The following is a 26246-nucleotide window of genomic DNA, read 5'->3' on the forward strand; positions in this document are numbered from 1 at the left end:
ATTTTCGATCAAATGCAATATATATAGATTAAAGAAAGGAAATGTTTAGTACACTTTAATGATTTAAATTTAAATTTAAGTTTGAAACTTTGACACTAAAATATTTTCGCTTAATATGAAACTTAATTATTTCGATATTATTAATTTTTTCGACATTATTATACAATATTTATATTCAATGTTATTAAATTTTAAACTGGAAATTATATTGCCATATTTATATATATTGTCAAATATATATGATATAGATATAGATTATTTAAAACAAGAATGAAACTAAATTTAATGATGCATACACGGCAGAAATATATGCCAATGATAATTAATGTACGTCATCTCATAAAATATGCAAATACATCTCAATCGCGTCAATTACATTAGCCAATAGTTTCATTGATTACGCATACGTTTTGTCTAATTATACACTTTGCCCGTTGATGGGGAAACCGCGAAGTACTACAGAAATGAATTGGTTGTAACTGTTGTACACCAGGTCATAACTTGTATTCTCGTACAATTAACTAACGTACGTAATGCATTGCTGTTGTTGTTTCGGCAATGGTATAATTAGCATAAGACATCATGATACAATTAAAGTTTACGATTGGTAAAGTTTACGAATGGTCATAATATCGTTTAATCGTTATGCGATTCTGACACAATTTCTGTTTTATGTTTTAGCGGATGAATAATGCAAGTTGCTATTAAAATCAAAATCTATAACAGCATGTAGTTATACACATAAACAAAACTAATTGAATAAAATTTGCATAGTATGGTATTTATCAATATCATTGAAGATCTAATAATGATTGAATCAGAAAATTTTATCATGAATAGGTATAAAATATTTTTACCCTCTTTAACTTTTTTAGATTACTTTACATTAGATTAGCTGAAGTTTCGCCAAATTTATAAAAAATTACAACGATACGGTGATCTTCGGAAAATCTTCAAAAAATCTAGATTAAACAATAATATGAATAGAAATAATATTATATTAAATCCGTATTAACATCAATGTGTGCTTTAGCATTTAATTTCTCTCACTGATAACTTTAGAAATATAGATTTTCTTTATATGTTTGTTAGAAAATAAACGTTAATAGAAAGTTTTACAGATATTCAGTGACTTATATACAAGATTATACATTATATACTTTTCAAATACTTAATATACTTAATACTTTTTTAAAGATTTAATTATTTTGATCTAGAGAATGTTTAAAATGTTTTTCTAAAACATTAGTTATATTCGTCTATTATGCAAAAATATTTAAAACAGAACAAAAGAGAAAAATAGCGTGAGAAAAAATTCTTTTTTTATGGATCATTGAAAAAATTGTAGTCGACCAAACTAGCCAAAAAATTAAGTCTCTTTTTTTATATTATATTTCCGTTTTTATTCATATATTACATGCAGCCATAATTTTTATATAATTTATTTTTATGTTGAAAATAAAGAATTGCTCTAGATAAAAGAGTTATTTGAAAAATGTTAATTATAATAATTGAAAAAGAGGAAGGCATCTTAAAAATTTGTTTAACGGAAGAATATATTTTGAAATTAGGTCATTGATGACTATAATATTGCATGCCGTTTAAACAATTGTTTTAACTAATGTTTCAATAAAATCAATTTCGTTATTCTTAAGCTAAAAAAAAACTAAAAGAAACTATATAACTACATAATAAGAAACTTAAAAGAAACTATATAATATTAATTTTTATAATAATAAATAATTGTTAATTGAATTATATCTTATTATATCGTATGTAAGCCCATAAATTTCAATATGTAAATTTCCAATGAATTAAAGTTGAAAATATAATGATATAGTTTATATATATATGTATATCTGTCTCTCTTTCTGTAAACTTTTAGATTATTCGACGGTGATGAATAAATAAAAGTAAGTTCTACATTATTAAGTTCGTTTCAAACACGTTGAAGTGTATAAATTACTGCAAAATATCCGATAGCTATTGTATCCGTGGATACGTTTTTCTCGAATATGAATCCCTTCTAGTATATGTTAAGTAAACTTCAAGTGCTTTTTTCGAGATTTGATTTATGATGATATGCAATTTCAAACTTTGTAAATAATGTTATATATTTTTCGAGTAAAATATCGGCAATTGAAATATTTACCAGTCAATAGAATAACGGAAGTTTACATTCATATATATTTCAAAGTTTTATTATATGAATTTTCGTGACAATTTTCTGTGTTCCTCAATAAATATTTTTTTTTATATTTAATGTAGATGTGTTCAAACTTTAAAAAAATTTTTTATAATATTCTAAATTAAAAAATTAAATAAAAGTAAATTATTTAAAATTATTATTATTTATTTATTCTTTGGCATACATTTTTCTTATAATATTGATATAATTAATGCATAAAAAATTATATTAATATTAATAACAATTAATAATAATTATTCATTTATTCCTCGCCTCTGTGCTCGTTTATTAAATTTAAATAAATATCTTATTTTCGCATGATATTTATAAAAAATCTATTATTTTTTATATTATATTTTTATGTGTATAAATAGGATATTTTTTTCTACAACAAACATAATTCCAATATATAGTTTGTGCAGAGTTGATGGTTTCGCTATGCGTGAGCAAGGGTTTGCACTCAATTACTCGGTACAGCAATAAAGCTTTATTGTTCTTGCGCTAGCATCGATTTGGTATCAATGGTGGATGCCTCACGCGTTGAAAAATTCACGAACGTGATTAATTCCCGTAGTTATTGTTTTTCCATTTAGCAGGATTTCGGCAGTGATTTTGGCATTTCGTAACAATGGTGATTCAGAGACATTTTACAACAATTCGCGATTTGGAGACTCGTCAAGATGCTTATTGAAAGCTTTAAAATATTATATAAAATATTATATAATGGGCTGATATGATAAATTGAATGTAAAGTCGTCGTAAACCAATTTAAAAAAGATGTGCAATGAGCGCTAATATTTGTATGTTTTAAAAAAAAATTATAAATATATAGATTCATCTACGTCCAAAAGAAAATAAAATAGTTTAAAAAGTAAATTTTTTTAAATGTATCGTTGATTAAATATACTATAACTCATTCAAAATTGTTATATATGAAATAATATCAATAAGTTTTACATTTTGTGTAATAAAACTCGATTCGGTTTATAATTATTATTTAAATTAATTATTATGGAACTGTTTTTGATGTAATTTTGATATAATTTTTTTGTAATTTCTTCTTGATAATTATTACGTTATTATCGTTATTATTATCGTTATTATTATTTTATGTTATGTTATTACATGTTTTTATGTTTATTATGTTATAATATTATATTGCTTTTATTTTTAAAATTCAAAACAGTGAAAATTCTCTTTTTCTAGAATTCCTATTATTTCGTTTCCTTATAATATTGGTTTTTTTCTCTCTTTGAAAATTCTGAAATATATTTTTTCTTTCAAAAAATTCTAATCTTATTAAAATAAATTTTTGTATAAAAAATATTATATTTTGTTGCGACTCTGAATTCATGTATACATTCATATGCTATAATCGTATATGCATGTACTGATGGATACATACGTGTACGCACAATAGACTGTACCGACTGCAAGTTTATTTCAAAAGCTATTATCTAACGTAGGATAAGAAAATTAAATTTTCAGCGTTTCGAGGATTGCATAGTTATATCTGTATGTTTTATCTTCCTTTCCTTTTATTCTATCATCTTTGATGCGTTGCTCCCAATTAGATAGTAATTAATAAAATATTGTCGTGTATCGAAAATAATATGCTATAGGATAATAACTGTGTTCTATAGTTTTAAATTACTGATTCTTGTGCAGAGCGATTGCTACATGATTCTGCATAATTGATTCGGACGGACGAGGCCATGACTAGCCCGGTGGAGACTGATAAGATATTATCCGGGCTACTGTAATTGTGTGCTCGGTCGAGTCAATCAGAACGCGATTATATGTCGTCTTGTCTCGCCCGATACCTATGGAACAATGAGCTGGTTTCCCAAGCACTGCCGTGAATGAGTGATAATTAATCTGGATGGTCAAGTTTCCTCTGCTATATCGATACGCTCATTCGCTTGTTTCTGATTTGCGGAAAGCGGAAATGTTTGATGAATTTAACATTTCGTAATAAATGGGTAATTTAGATTGAATATCAATACCATGATATTCCAAATAATTGGCAGAATTCGAATTAGTACTAAACAAATGCTGGATATTGTAATGAATATAGAAATATATTTCAAGATACACATCTTTTTCTATTTTCAAGATTTTTCTCTAAATTATTAAATTTAATAAGGAAATATAATATTTACTTCATAATAAGTGTTTGTATTAAATAATATACACTGTAACTAATTGTAAGCTAGATATACGATTAAATGAAACTTTAATTTGATTATCTATCATTGATCTAATTAAAGATATATTAATTATATGTTTAAATTATATTTTTTATGTTACTTTGTTTAAATAATATCTTTCATTTTTATTTTAATCGTAATAGGCAGGTTAAATCACATATTTAATTAATAAAGAAAAAAGAAAAAATATTTATTAAAAAAAATAAAGAAATTTGTTTGGTTATAACACATTCTATAATATCTAACTTTTAAATTTTAAAATAATGGATATTGCCGAAGATTGATTGATACGTTACATATATGTGATTTATTTCTATTGATTAACAGAATTTTTAAGGTCAGCATCAATATATCGAGTAAAAACAATCTATTTTTATCTTACAATCGGTCTCAATTGAAGGTCATTCAAATCGATAGTCTATTATGTTTTTACGTTTTAATGGCATGTCTGATTTGTTTTTTTTTCGGTACAGTAAAATGAATATTACAAAGAATAATATAGGATTCTCATCCTCAGCAATTTCAATTTATCAAGGTTTTTCACTTAGTCAAACATCTCTTGTTTTACATACTCGAGGTTAAATTAATTTAACCACCTTTAATCATATCGAAGATATATGTGAGAGAGAATAGCTTGTAGAAATGTTTCTGCGGTTGACATGCAACAGAGACCCAAGCATAACGAGTATTGTTCGTCCGCTTGACGAACAATAGGTACTCTACTTCATTCATCCGTCTACAATTACACGAAATTAATGGAAATGAAAATCGGAATCCGCTGCGCGGTAACATAATGAATGTGTTATACATACATTGGAATATGTTCGTACTTATATTATTGGCATTCGTATGTTACACGCGTTATCTCTATTATTTATAATGTATCGATACAGAAATGTAGGAAAAACTAGAGTCATCACTTAATTGTATCACATAATATCATGAATTTATTGTGTTCTATTTTCAAACAATACTATTTAATATATATACTTTAAATATACTAATGTATATCTATAAATATTCACAAATATTTCCAATCTAATTAAAAAATTGTCTGTTTTATATATATATATATATATATATATATATATATATATATATATATATTCTTTTAAATTGAATCAATAAAAATGTTTCTAATTAAAACTGTGACAAGATTTTCGGAGATCCCTAAATATTTTACTAATTAGTAAAAACGCATTTTGCTTTTTTTTATTAATCAGTATATTTTATTAATCAGTAAAAGCACATTCTGCTTTTTTTGTCTTATGTTTTACTAATTATGACAATAGGACATTGAAAAAATATTTATTACAAAATATATCACTAATTCGTTTTAAGGAGATTTCGTTGTTTAGAAACTGCTACGTATAATTAAAATTTTATTTATCAGTATATATTGATTTCATTTAAGCGAGCACTAAAAATTAATTCGATTAATTCGAGTTTGTGATAAATTTTTTTATTATTATTGCTATATGAGTGAATAAAAAAATAATTATATGTTCAATGCAAAGCGTTCTGGTATAACGATATATATATATATATATATATATATATATATATATATATATATATATACAGGGTCTACCAAAAGTGTGGAAACCCCTAAATATCTCGGAAAATATACGTTTTACAGAAAAGTGTTTCCAACAAAAGTTGTAGGGTTTAAGAAGATCTATATATTGATTCTATCAGTTTGATCTTGGATGGCGTCGTCAAGGTCAGGTCAAGGTCACATTGACTTTTTTAAATGACACCCCCTACATTTGATTGCATATTCTTATAGCTTAATTCAAGAGCTTTCCAAAACACTATAATAATGTTCATTTTTATTAAGTACTTTGCGAGTTATGAGGGTTGAAATAATTTCTTAATTTTACATAAACCATAAAATATCTAGTAAACCATTCATTTTTCGATTATCTTACCTTCATACTTTTATGTACAAATTAATGAGAGGAATCAATTGGTGTAAAGAAAACACATAGTTGTTTCTAAGAAAAAATATGTAATTTGCAATTAACAATTCCATATTTTTTCTTAAAAACAACTGTATGTTTTCTTTACACCAATTGATTCCTTTCATTATTTTGTACATAAAAGTATGAAGGTAAGATAATCGAAAAATGAATGGTTTACTAGATATTTTATGGTTTATGTAAAATTAAGAAATTATTTCAACCCTCATAACTCGCAAAGTACTTAATAAAAATGAACATTATTATAGTGTTTTGGAAAGCTCTTGAATTAAGCTATAAGAATATGCAATCAAATGTAGGGGGTGTCATTTAAAAAAGTCAATGTGACCTTGACCTGACCTTGACGACGCCATCCAAGGTCAAACTGATAGAATCAGTATATAGATCTTCTTAAACCCTACAACTTTTGTTGGAAACACTTTTCTGTAAAACGTATATTTTCCGAGATATTTAGGGGTTTCCACACTTTTGGTAGACCCTGTATATATATATATATATATATATATATATATATATATATATAATTTTATTTATAGATTTGTTCGATATTCGATTCATGAATGAATTTTTTATAATCTTTCTGGAACGATGAAATTTTCGATAATTTGTGAGATAGAAATGTGGAAAATAAATAGCTGATCTAAATTTGTAAAAGTTAGATATACAGCACATGTCAACATCGAATTTCATCATAGTATATGTGTTGTATCGAGATACTGATATAATTGTTAAAATAAATATATTAATTACATTACCTTTAATTAGAGAAGATTTAATACAAAATGCCGAGTATGCCGAAAAAAAACATTATTATTAATTCAATATTTTCAATTAAAGAAATCGACGATATCATAAGATAAAAAATTAGAAACTTGCAATCAAATTATATCAATGCATTTTAAATATAGTATTCTTTCAATCATTCTTTATAGAAAAAATTAGTGAGAAGATTATTTATTTGAAAAAATTTTTAATTAAATGATTATTTTTATTTAAATGATGTTTTAATTATTTTATATTTAATAATGAATTATTAATATATAATCACAATTAAAATTTAATATAAATGAACTGCACATTATTGATACATATCTTTGTATAATTTTGTATAATTTGGTATAATTATATATATATATATATGTATATATATATTTTTTTTATATTAATATTTATATATTTTAATAAATTTATATGAATACAATAGTATCGATGATTATTTAAATTGTTAAAATGTTAAATTATTAAAAAAAAACCGTCAAAGTATCTCAAATTAGTAAATTTCCTTGTACACATTTCCTTGAGACTTACAAGACGTTTAAGACGATAAGCTAATATAATGGTATGGTATATATGGTGATAACTCTTCACACGTGAGATCAGATAGCATCAATTCCGAATTGCTTGTGGTGATGGGACAGTGGTTTGGTCATCTCCAGATTTGATCTCCGGTGTCTACGTCCCCACGGGAGACACGTCAAAGCTGTCGAACATAGGTCGGCAAACATGCGGATTCGGGGCGTCCACGCATTGTGGTGACGCCGGGAACAGTTCAAAGCCCATGGCTGACCTGCTAACGTCCTTGGTATATGCCGTCGATGGCTTTCCATGATCAATCAGATCGATTGCCTTTGCTCAGTTAAATAGACAGAAAGTTAGGATTATATATCTCTCAAGCAATATGCATGTATTCGAACTTGATTAAGTCGAATGAGTAATAGAAGGTGTAATGGATTTCCCAAGTGAATAATAATTCACTTGTCTTCTAAGATCTTTGATATTTATCTAGAAATGGAAAATAAAAATTTTTTGAGATTCTTTATTTTCAAAGAGAAAAAGAAAGAAAGAAAGAGGGGGGGGAGGCAGGAAAATTATATATATATATATATATATATATATATATAATTTCCCTGATATATATATATATATATATATATATATTTATTTATCATTATTTGTAATATCTTAATAAAAACGCGCATTTATTCTCATTTTCTTTCTTTCTCTCTCTCTCTTTCTCTCTCTCTTGCCGATTTATTTTACTAAAATATCCCCTTATCTAAACCGGAGAAGGATGCAATTTTTTTCTAATTTAATTATTTAATTAATATTTTTTTCTAATCTAATTTAATAATAAAATAATGCATAAATCATATAAAAAATAACGTTTTAATCAGTTTCTCGTATAATGCAATATTTATTCAGCTCATTTGAGAAAAACTTTTGCAAATCGAACATTTAGAATCTCATAATCGAACATTTAGAATCTCATAATCAGAAGTATCATTGTTTTATTTAAACTGTAACAGCATATCATACTGATTAAATAGATTAGATATTCATAAGTTTAATAAAGCTGTCGTGAATCGTAAAATAAATGCATTTCATAATTGTGGAACACGCACACACTAAAGAAAATTTTTAAAAAGATAAAATATGTAATTTATTTTTGAAAACTTTTTAGTTATGTAATTGAGTAAATAAAAGAGAGAACATTTTTTGTAACGAGAATATAAGTACGCACCAGTTTTTATCAGTTTTTGATATATTTTCATTCTGCGTTTTCATTATGCGATACTTTAGTTTATTCTTTTTTAAACTCGTCACATTTTTTTATTTTTGTGAGATAAAGAAACATCTTTTTAAAATAAAAATTTGTTCCAAAAATGTGAAAAATCGAAGAAAAAGTAATTTAATTTTATAATATCTATTAAATGCATAATTATTATTTTATAATATCTATTAAATGCATAATTAATTTTATAATATCTATTAAATGTATAATTATCTATTGGACATTGATTATTTTATTATTATCATTATTATTTTTAGTTTTTTGACGGATTTTTTTCTGCAAGAAATTCGTTTTATCATAGGCATACTATGTATTGAAAACGGGAAACTTCGTAAACTAGGACGACTTATTAAAGATGCGCATGTGATACATTAGTAATTCGTTTATTGGTTCTAACCTGATAGCTTGAACTATATTAGCTCGCACAAAGCAACTCTGTCTTCTTGTTTGTAACAAAGTCGATTTTCGACAAAAGTGCTCTTTGGGATGGAGTACCCTCATTCTTATGTAGTTAAATTAAGATTTAAGAAGAAATGTTTATTAAACGAAACAAAACAATAGTATTGATCATATTTACTTTATTCCGGATCTACTAGTGTGTTTTTTGCGACTAAAAACAACTACGAAATTGCTTTTCAACAAATGCTGCGTCTTTTGTTACATTGCCACATTACTTTGATCGGCTTTTTCGAGTTTGTTGAACATATAAACAGAGGAAGAGAAAGAGAAAGAGAGAGAAAGATGTGTTGATACTAGAGAAGTTTATTTTATAAACTTTATTTAACGTTTCAGGTTAAATATAAAACGAATAAAAATGCGCTGTCGAAATTTCCAACATTAAAATAAACTTGTTTGAATAATTTTTTTAGCTTTTTAAAAAAGTATTTTTAATTGTTTACTTTATAATAATATCAGCTTAAACACAGCAATATCGATTATTAGTACTTTAGCATTACTTTATATATTATTTATTTACTTTTCATATTTATTATGTAGAATTAAAATTATTCGAAATAAAAAGAAAATCCAAATATAATAAATAAGAGAGAGAAAATATCTATCAAATGTTATCAAATGCATGTGATATTAATTTAACATATTTCATTGGTTTTCCTTTTCAATTTTTCTTAGATACTTGATGTTTCTTTAATAATCTAGTATTTATAAGCTAATTCTTAGTCTGTCATATTTCTCTGTAATATATCAATATAAATAAATTATGATTGTTCATTAAAACCGGCTTATCATCAATGCACATGAATCGAATATGTATTACATTTCGAGACTTTCGAGTATCGATAATATGCCTTTTTTAGAGAGGAATCAAGAATGTCGCTGCTGGAACATTATATTTGCTTGTTAAAAATCAAAGACGCTACAGTGTACAGTGTATGTCTCCGTCGCATAATTTATGTAATTTCATCTCAGTATACAAACATTATCATTCATAAATGGAATATCATATTCTTTTTCGCGTTTTTCAACCTCGTTGCATGTCGTACTGTTTGTCGAGAAATATACGAAAGCTATTTGTCGGTGGTGACGTGTGCGTGAACATACGTATACATGCGTGTGCACACGTGCGCAGACCTACCGATTTTACGGAGGTCCTTGTATAACTCCGACTTGTCGGAACTTTAATAGAAATTCTCCTAGAGACGATCGATCGAGCAACCGTCTGCCACTGTTCAAGAAGTAACTCCACCTTTCAATTATTACAAACGTCATCGGATCAGATTTCAATTATTGTAAACGTCAATGTTTGTGTTGAAGCGCTCAATCCATAGTATCCATGTAACATATAATAATAAAATTGCTGGAAAAGTATTTCGTGAGCATAATGGTGAAGAATTGTCTCGTGATTCTTACGATTTTGTAAACTACTCTCAATTTGAGAGAGACTATCCTAGTCATATAGAATAAAAGTACGATACGTAATTTTTTTGCATACAGCTTTCAATGATATTAAAGTTATTTCAAATTCTTTTGAATTTTATTGTTCTTTTTTTTACCTTAACTGAAAAATTAGGAAAAAAAGTTTTAATTGGTTTATGTAAAGGAATTTTCTAAAAAAAGTCAAATATATTTTATGGCTCAAAAATTTAATGATACACATAAATTGAAGTTTTTTTTTATAGAATGCGATAATTATTATATTTCTAGAATATACTTGAATATATTTCTAATATATTTAATAGAATATATTCTTTTTTTTTCAAAGATATATTTTGATATATTTTTAAAAAGAAATTTTGACAATTAATATTAGAAAAAATAAAAATAGAAATAAAAATTCTGGCAATATTTCGATTTTATATTTTAATGGAAATTTTTTCAAACTTCCATTGGTTAAAGGTTTTTGAAAATATATTTGTGCTTTACTTTTTATCAAAATTCTAAACAATATTTATTTATATTTTAAATATATTAATCAAAAATTATATCATAATTTGTTTTTTAACGGAATCAAGAGAAGTCATATCATATTTTATATATTAAAATTCTTTTTCTTGATGTTTTAATCTCGCTTTTTATATCAGATTATTTTGCTTTAGCGTCATATTGCTTTAGCATATTAACATTTGAAATACAGACTAGCACCTGCCAGTATCCATTGTATAAAAGCTGTGAGATAATAAAATTAACGGTTCTGTATTATCGTTGCAACCCTGCTCCTCTTTATTAACTGATTATCGTTATTAACACGGTTTATTGGCAGGTGATCTGGCCTGTGGGAACGCTTCTCTTCTCTCTTCCTGCGTCCATCCTCTTTTTTTGAACTCCAATCGCTAACTAGCTGCTCCACTATGAACCGACGAGCGAACAGCGAGAAATATTATCGGTGACGTTCGTTAAATATCGAGCCCGTTAAAACGCCACCCATCCTGGATAAACGTCCGGCACCAGAGCGACGATAAATCCGCGGGCCACCGCGCTCGCATGCTATTGAATATCACACAAGCGGGATTTCGTGAGAACCTCCGGTGTTGTCGAGTCGCGGATTTCGGTCGCGACACTGCTGCTCGTTATATGCTGCAATTAATTATGATAAGCAGTAGCAGCGATTAATCGTCGTCCGACTTTCGAGAAAGAGGCAGTAATTACTTTCACGCGGTGTCTACCGGTGATAACTTAGCGACGAAGCTAACATAAATGCGCGGCGTGCAAATTGCAACTTTCCCCTCGAAAAGTAAAAAGAAAAATAGTTGAAAATTTACGAGAGGAAGATATATTTCTTATAGCTTAGAGAACTAGGCGTTCCTGCCCTAAGATTTATTTTATAAATTATATTTATAATTATAATTACAAATACATCTCTATTTATTGAAATTATAGTATCAAGAAAATATTATTTAAATGTAATGTAGGTAGTGTTTGCTGTAGATAATTTCAAAATTATTTAGATAAAGATAAAGATAAAATTTAGATAAAGATAAAGATAAGATTTAGATAAAGATAAAAATCCATAAATTTATCTTAGATGAGATAAAAATAATTTTGCTTTTACTTAATCTAGATAAAAGATGAGATGATTATTGCGATAATCTAGATAATTATCTAGATATTTTATAAGACTAGATATTTTATAAGAGATATTTTGTTTATTTTATAAGACTATAAATATTTGTAAAAAAATGTGACGCAAATTATAAATGGGATATTAAAATTATAAACACATATTCTTTCTCTTTTCCTAAAGAATATTTAAATAATAACAAAAAAGCATATAAATGATATGATAAATGTTTATTTATTAATTTATATTTATAATATATTTATAATATAATAATCAATGTGTAACAATACATATATCATTTTTATAAAATATACATTAATGCATTGCACAAATTTAAGTAAAACAAGTACAAGATAAAGTAATAATCTGTAACATTATTTTTTAAATAAAAAATATATTTTAGATATTTTAGATAGATTTTTAGAAGCTTGCCTGGAATACTCTTTTGCATAGTGAAAACGTCATTTTAGATAATTTTTAGATAAGATGATATATATTTTTTATCTAAGATAAAGATAAAGATACTTTGTCTTTCTTCATCTAGTTAAAGATAAAGATGATCCATTTCTTTATCTAGATAATTATCTAGATAATTTTATTTAGATACCAGCAAACTCTGAATGTAGGCAATTATATTTTACTGCGAGTTAGATCGCGCACGCCCTAGACGTGAAATATGTACCATATATTGAAATATGTATATTGATTGTGTACGATCGATAGAATTCGTGACACAGCAGGCCGATGCGAAATCGAAAGCAGAGTTACGGATCAGCCGGTCGAGAAACACGTGTTTATTTATTTCGGGCCTTCCCTGACATAGCTCTTGTACCGAATTTGAATATAACGCAGTAATTTCCTGAATATATATACATTCTTCGCTTTTATATATTTTCCTTCCGACAACACTATCTGTCCGTACGTAAATATAACTCGGTTTCAGCCTTTTCCGTCTACAGTAATTATAAAATTTATTTATGGATTAATTAAGATAATTATGATAATAGATCAATTGCGATAAATAAATGATTATATCGTAACTTTTTCATGTTGCTATTTCAATAGTATATAAGACATTTTAAATTATATTGATTATATTGTATAATTGATTAAATTGTATAATTTGATTATCTTGTATAATGATTAAAAAGAGAGAGAGAAAGAGAGAGAGAAAGGGAGAGAGAGAAGTTGCAAAAATAGTAATATTACTCTTACTTGTGGTAAAACTTTATTCTGCTTAAACAAAGCAGCTTTTTAAATTCTTCTTTACAGTTTCATATTCACGTATTCGGTCGAAGTTTGATTTCTACTTTCTACAATTCTTGAAGAAAGATGTGTCTGGCATATTTAATAATAAGACGGAAAATTCATAAAGCAAAATGTACGTACTAATTTAACTTTATTGTTTCTTTATTAGCTTAAGTAAGAAATTTATAAAATTAAGTGAATTAAAAAGTTTGATACAAAATGCCGTTTACTAATATTTATTAGGAAGTTTAATAAAAAGAAAAGAATAAAAAAATTCATATTACGAAATTATATGACGTGATTATTATATAAAGAATTTATTATTTTATTACGTATCTTTATTTATTTTTCGAAATGCGAAAATACTTCATAAACTTGGAGAAATATATAACGTAACATGATAGGCTTCTAGTATCATAACATAATATTTTATAGCGAATTATTGATTCAATATATTCAAAATCAAAAATTTTATCTGCACAAAGAATTTCCTGCGTAAACTAATTTATAATTTTTTTATATAATATTATATTGATCATAAAAAAGTTAAGCATCTTAGAAGAACATCTCGATGCATTATTACATATTGTACGCATTATAGTGTCTTGACATGCGGTTATTATATCACTTGGTTAATTTGTATCTTATAGTATTAAGAGCAATAATTACAGAATATGTAGTGTGAATAAATCGCAGTTGTTAAGAAATCGTAATTTTAAGAGAGATTTCCATGTTATTCTTACTCATTTTATTCGCCAAGAAAATGCTATCTAAAGAATTGTAGTAATTGGAATAGAAAAAATAATTAATAGTGTATGTAAAAAATTGACTTTTACAGTTGCATAAAATTGCTTTATTTGGATGAAATAATAGGAAATAGTTGCATGTAGAGATTTTTTTTACGATTTGACGAAGAAAAGAAATATGTGAATTGTTATATTTATTATATACGTGGAAAAGTAACAGATTTAAAAGAAAAGTAAAATATATAAATCTTTTTTTTTCTACAATATTTTTCATCAAAACAATTATAAGAAGATACAAAAAAGAAATAAAGATTTTTTCTTTGCGGCAACACTGATAATGAAGGATGCTCTCGCATCCTTGTTCTCACATTTGCTTCGTACTTCAATTAAGACAAATTTACCTTTTTCACTTTACAAGTCATCTTATATGTATATAGTACAGAGAATGATATAATTTTAAGATATAATCTTAAATCACAATTTTAACAAAACTGAATGTCAATTAATGTATAATAATTTTATTTAAAAGTATGACTATTTCTGTAGATATTCTCGTATAAAATTATGATAGATTTACTCACTATGTGTTATAATAAATAAATTTTATGACAAATTATTTATTGTATTTTTTAAATTCTATTTTTTTAAAGTTATTCCTTAGGATTTTTAGTTCTTACGCATACATGTTTATTGTTAGTTTACAGTGGTTCGCGTTAATGGATTTACCCAGACTTGTATATATTATACTAGACTGCTAAAAACGACGTTGCAATTGAAGTCAGGGCAGTCATTTACAATTAGGGATAGGATATACAGAGTATTCCAGACTTAATGAATCGGCCGTTAACGGTAAATTTTTGAGATCATTTGGAAACAAAAATCTTAATACCAAAATGTTGAGAAAAAATTTTTTAAGTGGGACACTCTATATGCTTTTACATATTCTTATAGCTTATCTCGAGAGCTTTCCAAAACACTATAATTAAGTTAGTTTTTATTAAATACATTTCTTAATTTTACATAAATCTTGTAAAATATCTTGTAAAATATTCATTTTTTGATTATCTCACCTTAATACTTTTATGTACAAAATAATGAGAGGACTCAATTAGTGTAAAGAAAACACATAATTGTTTAAAAAAAAATGTAATTGTTAATTGCAAATTACATTTTTTTTCGAAACAATTATGTGTTTTCTTTACACTAATTGATTCCTCTCATTATTTTGTTCATAAAAGTATTAAGGTGAGATAATCGAAAAATGAATATTTTACAAGATATTTTACGGTTTATGTAAAATTAAGAAATAATTTCAAGTCTCATAACTCGGAAAGTACTTAATGAAAATTAATTTAATAAAGTGTTTTGGAAAGCTCTCGAGATGAGCTATAAGAATATGTAAAAGCATATGGGGTGTCCCATTTAAAAAGTTGAAGATGACCTTCACGTGACCTTCACGTGACTCTTCAAAGTCAAACTAATGACATTTTATGTCATTAGTTTGACCTTGAAGTCCCCCTTAAAATCATACAACTTTTGTCTGAAATATTTTTGTCTACTGCGCTCAGTTTTTGAGATTCGGCTGATACGTGTGGTATCTACGACACTCTGTATATATATATATATATATATATATATATATATATATATATATATAGTATATAATATATATATATATTGAATGTTGATTAATTATTTTTACAATCACGTATCAAGTGACATGTTATATTAAGTTCTGTAATATCCGGTATAAATTTTGCCCAATTGTAAATGGCTGCGCTTGTTTCACATCCTATCACATGAGATATAGCCATGTTAGCAGTATACATACACTATATAGAAGTATGTGAATTTACCTTTGTCCAAACAAAGGGATAAATGACTCATTCTCTGTACAGAACGAGCTTCTATTTTCTTATCTAGATTTTTAAATGATAGCAACTTCCATAGCCATGAAATTGTCCTTTCAGGTAATTCGTGGATTGCGTGCGCGAGATCTTATCTGATGGATGCAGTCTGAAAGAAGCAATGTCGTTCTCTTCGCTCCTCGCTGAATATGTTCGGGACCTCGTAGTAGATAAACCTTGATTCCCTATCTTTATGTAAGGGCTTCAATTAAATCTGGCACGAGATACTGTGATCCATCGTATCTCGCGCGTCTGGCGCGAAATTATAACGGCCACGCCGTTAGTCAATGGAGCTTACTAGCCTGGGCTTTATGTGCACCTATTTGCTGTACATTTACGTTCCTTTTATGCCGAAGCAATGTATGGAGCGCACTACCAACATTTCCATACGTCTCATTTTACAATTGAGATTTTATCGATGCATTAAAGCGTACGAATTTCCGATGCAACTTTACGCAGCATGATAAATTGAAATAGCTTCTTTCTTTATTAGTCTACATATTTATAAACAAAGTTGGTTTTTATTTATTTATTTTGTATATCTCATTTATGTTTATATTTACACATTTCTTAGAATATTTATTATTATTTTTAATGATATTCCAATATGTTAATAATTTTGAGATTTTGAAAATGGCATTTAATACTTAGAAATAATAATATTTTAAAAAGTACATTTTTCTAGAGATTTTCTAGAGAAGAAGGAAATTTTATATTTATATATAAATATTATATATATTCTAAATATTTATTAGCAAATAAATTAAAAATCGGATTAATGATATTAATATAACTTATTATATATTAACTTAAAGCATATTACAACCTAATATGATTACATACCTAATATAATTACATTAATATAATTACATTACCTAATATAATTACATTAAAATTAATTTGCTGAATAAAAATGCGTTACAATAAAATGCATTATATATAAGCAATTGTAATTTTAGTAACTTTGTAATATATGTATAATAAATGAAAAGTTCTCTGAAATTGTCAATGTATCGAATAAAGATGAAACACATCATCAATTTATTGTCGTCTAAATTATTAATGTTAGGTGGCCATATGTGTACATATGTACGATGCCAGTCGTAGATTATGTCTCCTTACACGATACGTCAAGAACTGTAATTGAGATTTTATCGATGCACTAAACGGCTCCAACTTTTGATGCAACACATGCCGGAGTTTGCATAGTGTCATGATGCAGCAGGCAAACCTCGATGATTTTCTAATCGAACAACGATCTAGAGACGTTAACAATCGCGAATTACGTCTTAATCGAAGTGTCTATGAATAAATGTTTTAAAATTTCGATTTATATTTTAATTTATATATTAAATTTCAATTTATGTTTATATATTTATGTTACAGACAAAGCAACGACATCGATCTTTTCACCAAAGAACGCGATGAATATCAAAAACAGGAGACAACATTCTTTTTGTAAGTTGTTTCTTAACTTTTTGTACACATGTTAAATTGTGTATTTGTATTTAATACAATACACATGGGAATTTTTATTTATTATATCGAAATAAACAATTTCCTTAATTATTTTGAAATTTCTTTAAGTCTAATAAATTTTTTATACATAAGTTTTTATGCAGAAATTTTTTATACATAAGTTTTTATGCAGAAATTGTTACGTAAATATTAATTAAAATTAAATATATTTTAATAATTACATTTCTATTAGGATAAAGTTCATTTAGAATTTATCGAAGAATATGTTGTATTATTAAAATATGAAATAATGAAACATTTTTTATCAAATAGTTAAATTACTTAAAATTATGAGTATATATATATATATATATATTTCAAAGACAGAATCAAATTTTCATATAATTTTTAATTTTTGTGCTTTAATTAAAAAAATTTTTTATATAAATATTTTTGTTTAAAAAATTTTTAATTTTTCTATGCTATCACATCACTTGATAGAATTTAGAATATTGAATGCATTAGATCTAAATAATAAATAATTTTGTATAAAAAGTTTATATTAAAAAGTAACAGACATTAAATATATATTATTCTTCGATAAGAAATTTTTACGAACTTTTTCGATATGAAATTGTCGAGAAAAAGCGCGGTTGCGCGGCGACGAAGCCGAGATTAATTTCCACTAACGCGCTCGTTGAAAATCCTGTCGATACTTGCGAGATTTCTCTTGCTGCGGAAACGGCAGTGCATCTTCATCTGCCGTTGCACGGCACGCATTAGCAAGTTTTTCGACGATGCGGCAGCGCGATAAATCATAGTCGGGACTCCAGATGAGAGACGACGGATGAAAAATGATGTTCCGGCAAACGAACGCGTTACCACGGTCAGAGCAATGCTGAAATCGTGCTCGGACTAAGGACTTGTTCACACAAAAGCGAGCAGAATGCTTCCAACTGTCATTTAAATCTATTTCCGTTCTCTGAGATTTTGACGACTTTTATTTAAAAGTAAATCATTATTTTGAATTGTTCGTATACATATATATATATATATTTTTTCTTTATAAATACTTTGCGTTCCAAATAATTGACAGAAAATAATCAAATGCAATTTATTTTTTGAATCGCCTAATAATAAGAATGTCTAATAGCAATCGGAAACAATTGTTATAAATATACAAGTATTTTAAATATTTGTTATTAATAATATTAACTTAATGTTTAGCTTGTTAAGTAAATCTCAAATCAAATGACAAAATCATGATAAATTATTTTTTAAAACATTAGTGTTATTTTTTTAAAAGATAAGTATAAAGCGTTATATATTTCATATTATATATTTCATATATAATAGGAATATTAAATTATTTTTGTCGAAATTATAAACAATAAATATTAATTCGATTTCTAGTAAAAAATATTCTTTAACTTTCTTCAATTTCTCCTTAAAACTTTAAAACTTGAACATTTTTTAAATATTTAATGATTTATTCATTGTTACTGCAATATCTCACTGTCGTAGACATAGCATAGGATATCGACAGCAGTTGATTGGCAGCATAGATGTTATAGGTTCAAACTACTGGCATTTTGTGATTGGATTGCACATTTGCAATCTATGTCGTACTCGATTAATATGATATTTAGACAAAGACTTAAAATGAAAGAATATCCTAATATGTAATAATTCAAGTAAAAATAAAGAACATTTTAAAAATAGGTTTGATTTTAACAATAGATTATATAAGTAAAAAGATATATAAATTATGTAAATTTATAAATTAATATATTGTCTTACACACTTCTCGGAATAAATTTATTTCTAGAAAATCTATACTACACAAACACACATACATTACTTTTGATTCACGATATCTAATGTATATAATGTATCTAATGTATATAATATATCTAATGTATATAAATAATTTGAAATAATTATTTATATACAATAGATAAGGTGAATAAAATACATTTTGAATTAGTTTTGAAGCAGTTTTGAGTATAATAATACGTATAATTACTGTAGAATATTTTTAAATATTAGTTAATTAATTATAGTAAATAAATTATAGTAAATATTAAATAATGAGTATAATTACTGTAGAATATTTTTAAACAGATTTTTTAATATATATACATATATATTGTAAAATACAATATCTATAGAGATAATATTGATTGTTTTTATGTAAATGTCAAAGTTCAGTCAGATAAAAAGTGCTGAAAAAGTTAGATAAAAATGCTGAACGATTCAGATAATAAACCTTGCATAAAAACAACTCATAATTTAGATTCTTTTATCAAAATTGTTTGCTGCGATTAAATATATTTTCTACGATATTCATGGAACGTACATATAAAGCAAAGTCATGCATGTGATGAAATCATACCACGTATACTCTCGACGCACACGTGAGATATCGAGAGTGGAACAAGAAAATCCACTTGGAAAACAGCCCACTGAACTTATCCCATTGCCGCGAAGCGTGTCTCTCATGTATTAGTCAACGCCATAGCACACGCGTGCTTGGCAGTATCGATAAGAGACTTGAAAGGGCTGAGATATTTAACTTGCTTACGACACTTGATTAAAACGCGTTGTGGTACTATGAACATATTATCTTTTACTCGATAATAAAAATATAAGTGTTTATATATAGATTTCCGCATATTATTTTGATTTTTCATGGATTTTTTTTACAATTTTATAAAAATAAGAGATTCAATCTAATTTTATATTTATATTTATATATTAATTTGTTTATATTATCTCTTTCCTTCTCTCTGAATAATAGAGAAAATAGTACGTAAGTGATAAAAATGTTGATTTATACAATCAATTATACCTCTCTAATCAATTATATTTGTTTTACTTAGAATAGTAAAATATATACAAAATATATATAAAATATTTTTAGAGATATTTTATATAAAAATATATAAAATATTTTTGGACATTTTTTAAATGAAATAAATATTTCGCACAATTTGATAACTTTTAATATACGTTTTTAATTAAAATAAATTATATTTATTTCAAGTTTTATTTAATTATCGTAAAACAATCTGATCAAAAATAATTTAATTTAGAAAATTTTTGCTTTTAATGATTTCACAGATTGTTAAATTGATTATTTAATCGCATATGCTGTTCTTCAATAAACTGCAATGTATTTAACATGTACTCAACAAACAAACGATATATAAGATGTTCGTATATATAGAGTTTGGTTTAGTCCTGTTAACTGGAAATTTAAGGAAGACTAAGCTGCTCCAGGAGGGAATATTGGGTGTGGCATCGCCAAGATTTGAATTTAAGTTTTACTAGGGATTTTCGAAAGGGGGGAAAATGCGAAAGTAGAGAGGGTGCGAGCGGGCCTTGAAGTTTTAAAAGGGTTTAGGTGAACTTCCAAGAGCCTTTCCGGAGGAAATTCCGTCGTCCTCGAAGATCTGCTTTGCGTGGGTTGCATTCTTATTCATAAACGTGAAATATTGTAAAAGACTCACGATGTAACCGCGCGATGAGTAGAATCAAAATTTTTTGACAATATTCTCTTCTTTTTTCGATATAGAAAGAGGAGTTGGAAGAGAATCTTTATTTACGGACGATGGATGAAATCTTGAAATGTTGAATCTAGTTTTAGTTATTATAGTTTACAGACTTTTAAGCAAATGTTTTAGTATGTGCATTTTAAACAATTTAAGAAAAAACTAATTATTTTATAGACATTTATTTTTAATGTGTATAAATATATTTTAATACACACATTATACATTTTCTATTATTTGACATTAAATCTTTTATTTTTAAACTTTTTCCAACATGTAAAGTAATAAATACAAGTTATGTTTCGATACTTAAAAAATGTCTCTATTAAATAAGATATTCTATTATCGATTTTATTCAATTTAAATAATAAAGAGAAAGTGAAACTTTTAAGAACCGATAAAATCTATCAGTGACGCGGAAAAAAAATCCAAATTGAAGATGAAGAGGGGACGGATGAAACGGATCGGAATAACGAGGAGTAATCATTAAGGATTTCATTGAAAAATCCAATTATCAATGCAAGTCTAGTTCTTCGAGAATACCTATTTCCTTTAACAAGAACTTTTTTCACGATCGTCATGCATATAATTGCTAGAAAGCAGAATGAACTGCAAAGTCGCTAATTCTTTCAATAGTCTGAAAAGTGGTGGGAACAATGATAGAAAAAATGCACACAAAAGGATTTATCACCAACTACTATATAATATTATAAAGTGATGATTGAGAAACAAAAATGTTAAAAGTTAGAATTTAGAGCTATCTGACAGGATATCAATTTTTTGTTGTTATATTTAAATTTGCAAATAAATAAACTTGGAGAAAATATAGAATATATCTTTAATCAAGATATGGAATATATCTTTAATGAATTATGACAAATTACTCTAATTGGAGTTTATAAATTATAAAAGACATAAAAACAACTTTTTTAAATTCGTTATTATTAATCATAATTTAGCATAATTTATTATAAATTAATGCAGACATTTTCTTAATCTATCAATGCTAGTCAGCTCTTTCACTCTATCAACATTTAAAAATTTTTAGTCACACAATTATTATAATGAAAGAAGCTTTATTGTATATTTTTATATTATATTATATGGATGGTTATTATTAACATATAAAAAATGTATATGAAATAATATATATGAAATAATATTTATGAAATAATATTTATGATTATTATTAACATATAAATAATGTAAATTTTATTAAATTGGTTTAAGGATATTGTGTTATTATTCACATTCGCTGATATTAAAAATAGGTCAATGTGTGAAACTACGTTTTATTGAACGTTTCTCTCTCTCTTTCTCTTTCTGTCTCCTCCTCCTCCCTCTTTTTCTCTTTCTCTCTCTCTCGGAACTAATCAATAGCACGATTTCTTGGTATAACTGTATTGTAAAAATTTTTTACTTTTTTTATCATTTTCAAAAAAATAGAATAAATAATTTAAAGATAAAACTGCAGCGCTTCACCGTTCTAAGCATTTGCATATATTGGTTTATGCTTAAGCGTAGCTTTCCATAAATTGAAATTATCCGCTTGACTTAATTTTACGCATTGTATCCAGGACGTAAGGCATATTCTTCCGCTACGATTTCATCCTTCCAAGAGAGGACCCGCCTCTTCCACGTTCGCTCACAAGCGGACTTAATTCACTGCTCACTCATGCCGAAATAGGCTCCATTTCAGTGTCACGCCTTTTTGTAATTAACATTGAAGACTTGCTTGATGAGATCCTACTTTTATGATATTCAAATGGATTTTTTGTTTTTACGTTTAATACATTTTCAACTTTACCTATTTTAATTTAGGCTTTATGTTGTTGCAGTTTAATTTAATTTTAATCATATATTTTCGACAAGTATCGTGATATTAAGTAGCTTTATTATTCAATTTTTAATTAAAAATCTTACTGATGTGTAAACTGAAAGTTACAATAATAATTACCTTGTAGAAAATTCTTACAAAGCATATTAAATTTTAGCTGGAAACTTTCTTTCGTATACCTTTTTATCTTTTAAGCGCGTTAATTCAAAATGTTTCGCATATTGACTCATGTTTAATATCAGCGAGTGTAAATAAAAAGATAATATCCTTTAATCATATAATTTAATAAAATTTATGTTGTTAAAAATAATCACGTGAATCTTCTGCATAATATAAGTTCAACGAAATATAAAGGAAAATAAAAAAATTAGTTGCAATCTACATACGCTGTAAAATTGTCTTGAGTAAAGTACTATTCATGTTTAAATCTCTCTTCAAATACAAAACACTTGTTCTTGTTTCGCAGACTTACATACTCGTATTTTTCTCCCTGAAGCTAAGTCCTCTCTATTCACTTTCTTCTCTCCTGCCCTTTATTAGATGCAAGTTCTCCTTCGAAATTCTACAAAGTAATTGTTCTTTATTAGGTGCAAATTCTCTTTGAAAACTCGATAAAGTAATTATACGAGAAGTTTTTCCCTTTTTCTTATATATATATATATCCGCAAAAGAAGATCCGTATAATATTATAATTCAATTCCAATAAAAATGTTCGTTTCTTTTTTTGTCGCAATTTTTATTGGAAATCATTATTTACTTTTGTCACACTCTAACAAATATAAGTAGAATATAAAGTGGAATTTTCGCAAAATGATTGAATCCAATAATTGTTTGATGGTAACTAATTTTTAAATATAGTTAATAATTTTTTAATTTTTAATTTTTAATTTTCAAATTTTAAATATAGTTAATAAATTTTTATTATAATATATTTGTTTTGTGTTTTCAAGAGATTCTACTATTTGTAATGCATCTTGCATTAATGTACGAACAAATTAGCATACTTTATAGTGTTAATTTTGTAGGACACTATAGCTTTTACGCTTACCTCTGAGAAGTTTCGCTTTCTAACTTAAATGATTAAATACTTGAACTGTTTGTGGTTAATTTCGGATACAAAGGAGTTTCTTCTCAGATGTACTGCATATATTAGAGACTTCCCACAGTTGCAACATACACACGCATCTGCATGCATATAGACAGACTTGTACATATATATTACTGCAACTTATCTCCCGCGACAATATATTTGACATGCAAACTTTATATTATATAAAATGTGTTAGAGAAGTACTGCTTTTCATGATAATTCTGAATAACTGAGTATTCGTTTTCCACAGAATGATATAAACAATTAAAATTTCTAATTAAATTTCGTATTATATGTGTAGTTATAATTTTTAATTACATCATGATAATAAAATCCAAATACTCCCGAATTTTAATTATTAAGAATAAAAATATAGTATGCAATATATATATCGTTCTAACACTAGAGCTCAAGAAAAAAATATAATATGATTTATAACGTGTTGCAATTTATAATATATTTGTATATAAAATATTGCAATTACATCATGATAATGTAATACGTGACGATGTAATGATGCAACAGTAATACATTGTCCGTTTCATTAAATAATCAGTAGATGTAAAAGCGTATAAATACGGATAATTTGCATATAAAAGATTATTACAGATTATTACAGATTATTACAGATTATTCTAATAAAGACATAAATAGAAATTATCTCGAAAATATTGTATCTTCGTGGGATTAAACTGTATCCAATAAATAAATTTTATAGGTAAATTAATTTAATCATATTTTTTAATAATTATATTTAAATGTATATATTTAATATATATAAATTTATATATCAATAAATTTTATATATAAATATATCCAAAATGTTAATACAATAAATTGTAAGATTTGCGGGCAATAATGTGAATTTACTTGAATTTTGTTGTTCTCCACAGTAATAGTCATGTGAGTTGCGTGCGTCGCAATGCGCGGTTACATTCTGGAAAGATGTTTCAGCTAGCACAAAGCTGATTGCAGCTATTACCCTGACAAAGGGTGTACGCGGTCTCGTAGTTCCTTTGGTGGAGTCTATGTGGGACCGAAAACAATGCATCGTCTTGCGCATAGAAGCGCATTCGACAGGCATTGCAGGACAGCAGAAAGCACGTCTTGTCAATGTCATGTTATGGAACAAGGAATAATACATGAATGTTTCAAGATATCGCGCGTATCATATAAGTATCATATAAGTATATCGTAGGACACAATAAGCTTACATGTGTGTGTGTGTGTGTGTGTGTGTGTGTGTGTGTGTGTGTGTGTGTGTGTGTGTGTGTGTGTGTGTGTGTGTGTGTGTGTGTGTATACATGTGTATGTATACAGGGTGTCCTAGACTTAACGAATTAGCCGTTAGATTTCTGAGATCATTTGAAGAGATGAAAATTCTAAGACCAAAGTGTTAAGGAAGACTTCATAAAAATTTTTTATTTTATATTCATCTCTCTGTCGATATCGATATTATCACGTTGTACGCAGGCCTGTTGATGCACTATGTTCCTGAAAACGTAATGCGCCGATTGATAATCTTTAATTTTTTGTAGCGCTGAAATTACATCTTTCTTAACAATTTGGTGTTAGAATTTTCATCTCCAAATCTCAGGAATCTATCATTAACGGCTGATTCGTTAAGTCTGGGACATCCTGTATATACAGAGTACCGTACATCCCTTTTAAAATGAAAATAAATGGCTTTTATCAAAAATCGCGAACAATTTTTAAGTAAATCAAGTACTCTACTATACAGGCTCTATCAAATGGTGATGTTTTCAACTTTTGATTCCGACCGGAAATACGCCATCCGGATCGGAAGTTGAATTTTTTAGGGGAACATAGTACTTTTTATTACAGATTCGAATTGTACGTGAAAAATACGAAACTTTTGTATGAAACGTTTTTTTCTGAAAGTGCCTCCGTCAATCTTAAAATTGATCTTGAAGGTA

The 26246-nt window shown here is 26.6% G+C and overlaps 1 protein-coding gene across 2 annotated transcripts in view; it reads left to right on the top strand.

The window, feature by feature from the left end:
* Positions 1-26246, top strand: part of LOC105254355 — a 312818-nt gene that overhangs the window by 86913 nt on the left and 199659 nt on the right. For both annotated transcript variants that reach the window (XM_025411870.1, XM_020028472.2), the window contains one exon: positions 17757-17828. The gene's annotated coding sequence lies outside the window, so the exon portion shown is untranslated. The remainder of the gene's footprint in view (positions 1-17756; positions 17829-26246) is intronic.

The sequence above is a fragment of the Camponotus floridanus genome, unplaced genomic scaffold (genome assembly GCF_003227725.1).
Source record: "Camponotus floridanus strain SB8 unplaced genomic scaffold, Cflo_v7.5 scaffold44, whole genome shotgun sequence".
In the NCBI taxonomy this organism is placed as follows: Eukaryota; Metazoa; Arthropoda; class Insecta; order Hymenoptera; family Formicidae; genus Camponotus; species Camponotus floridanus.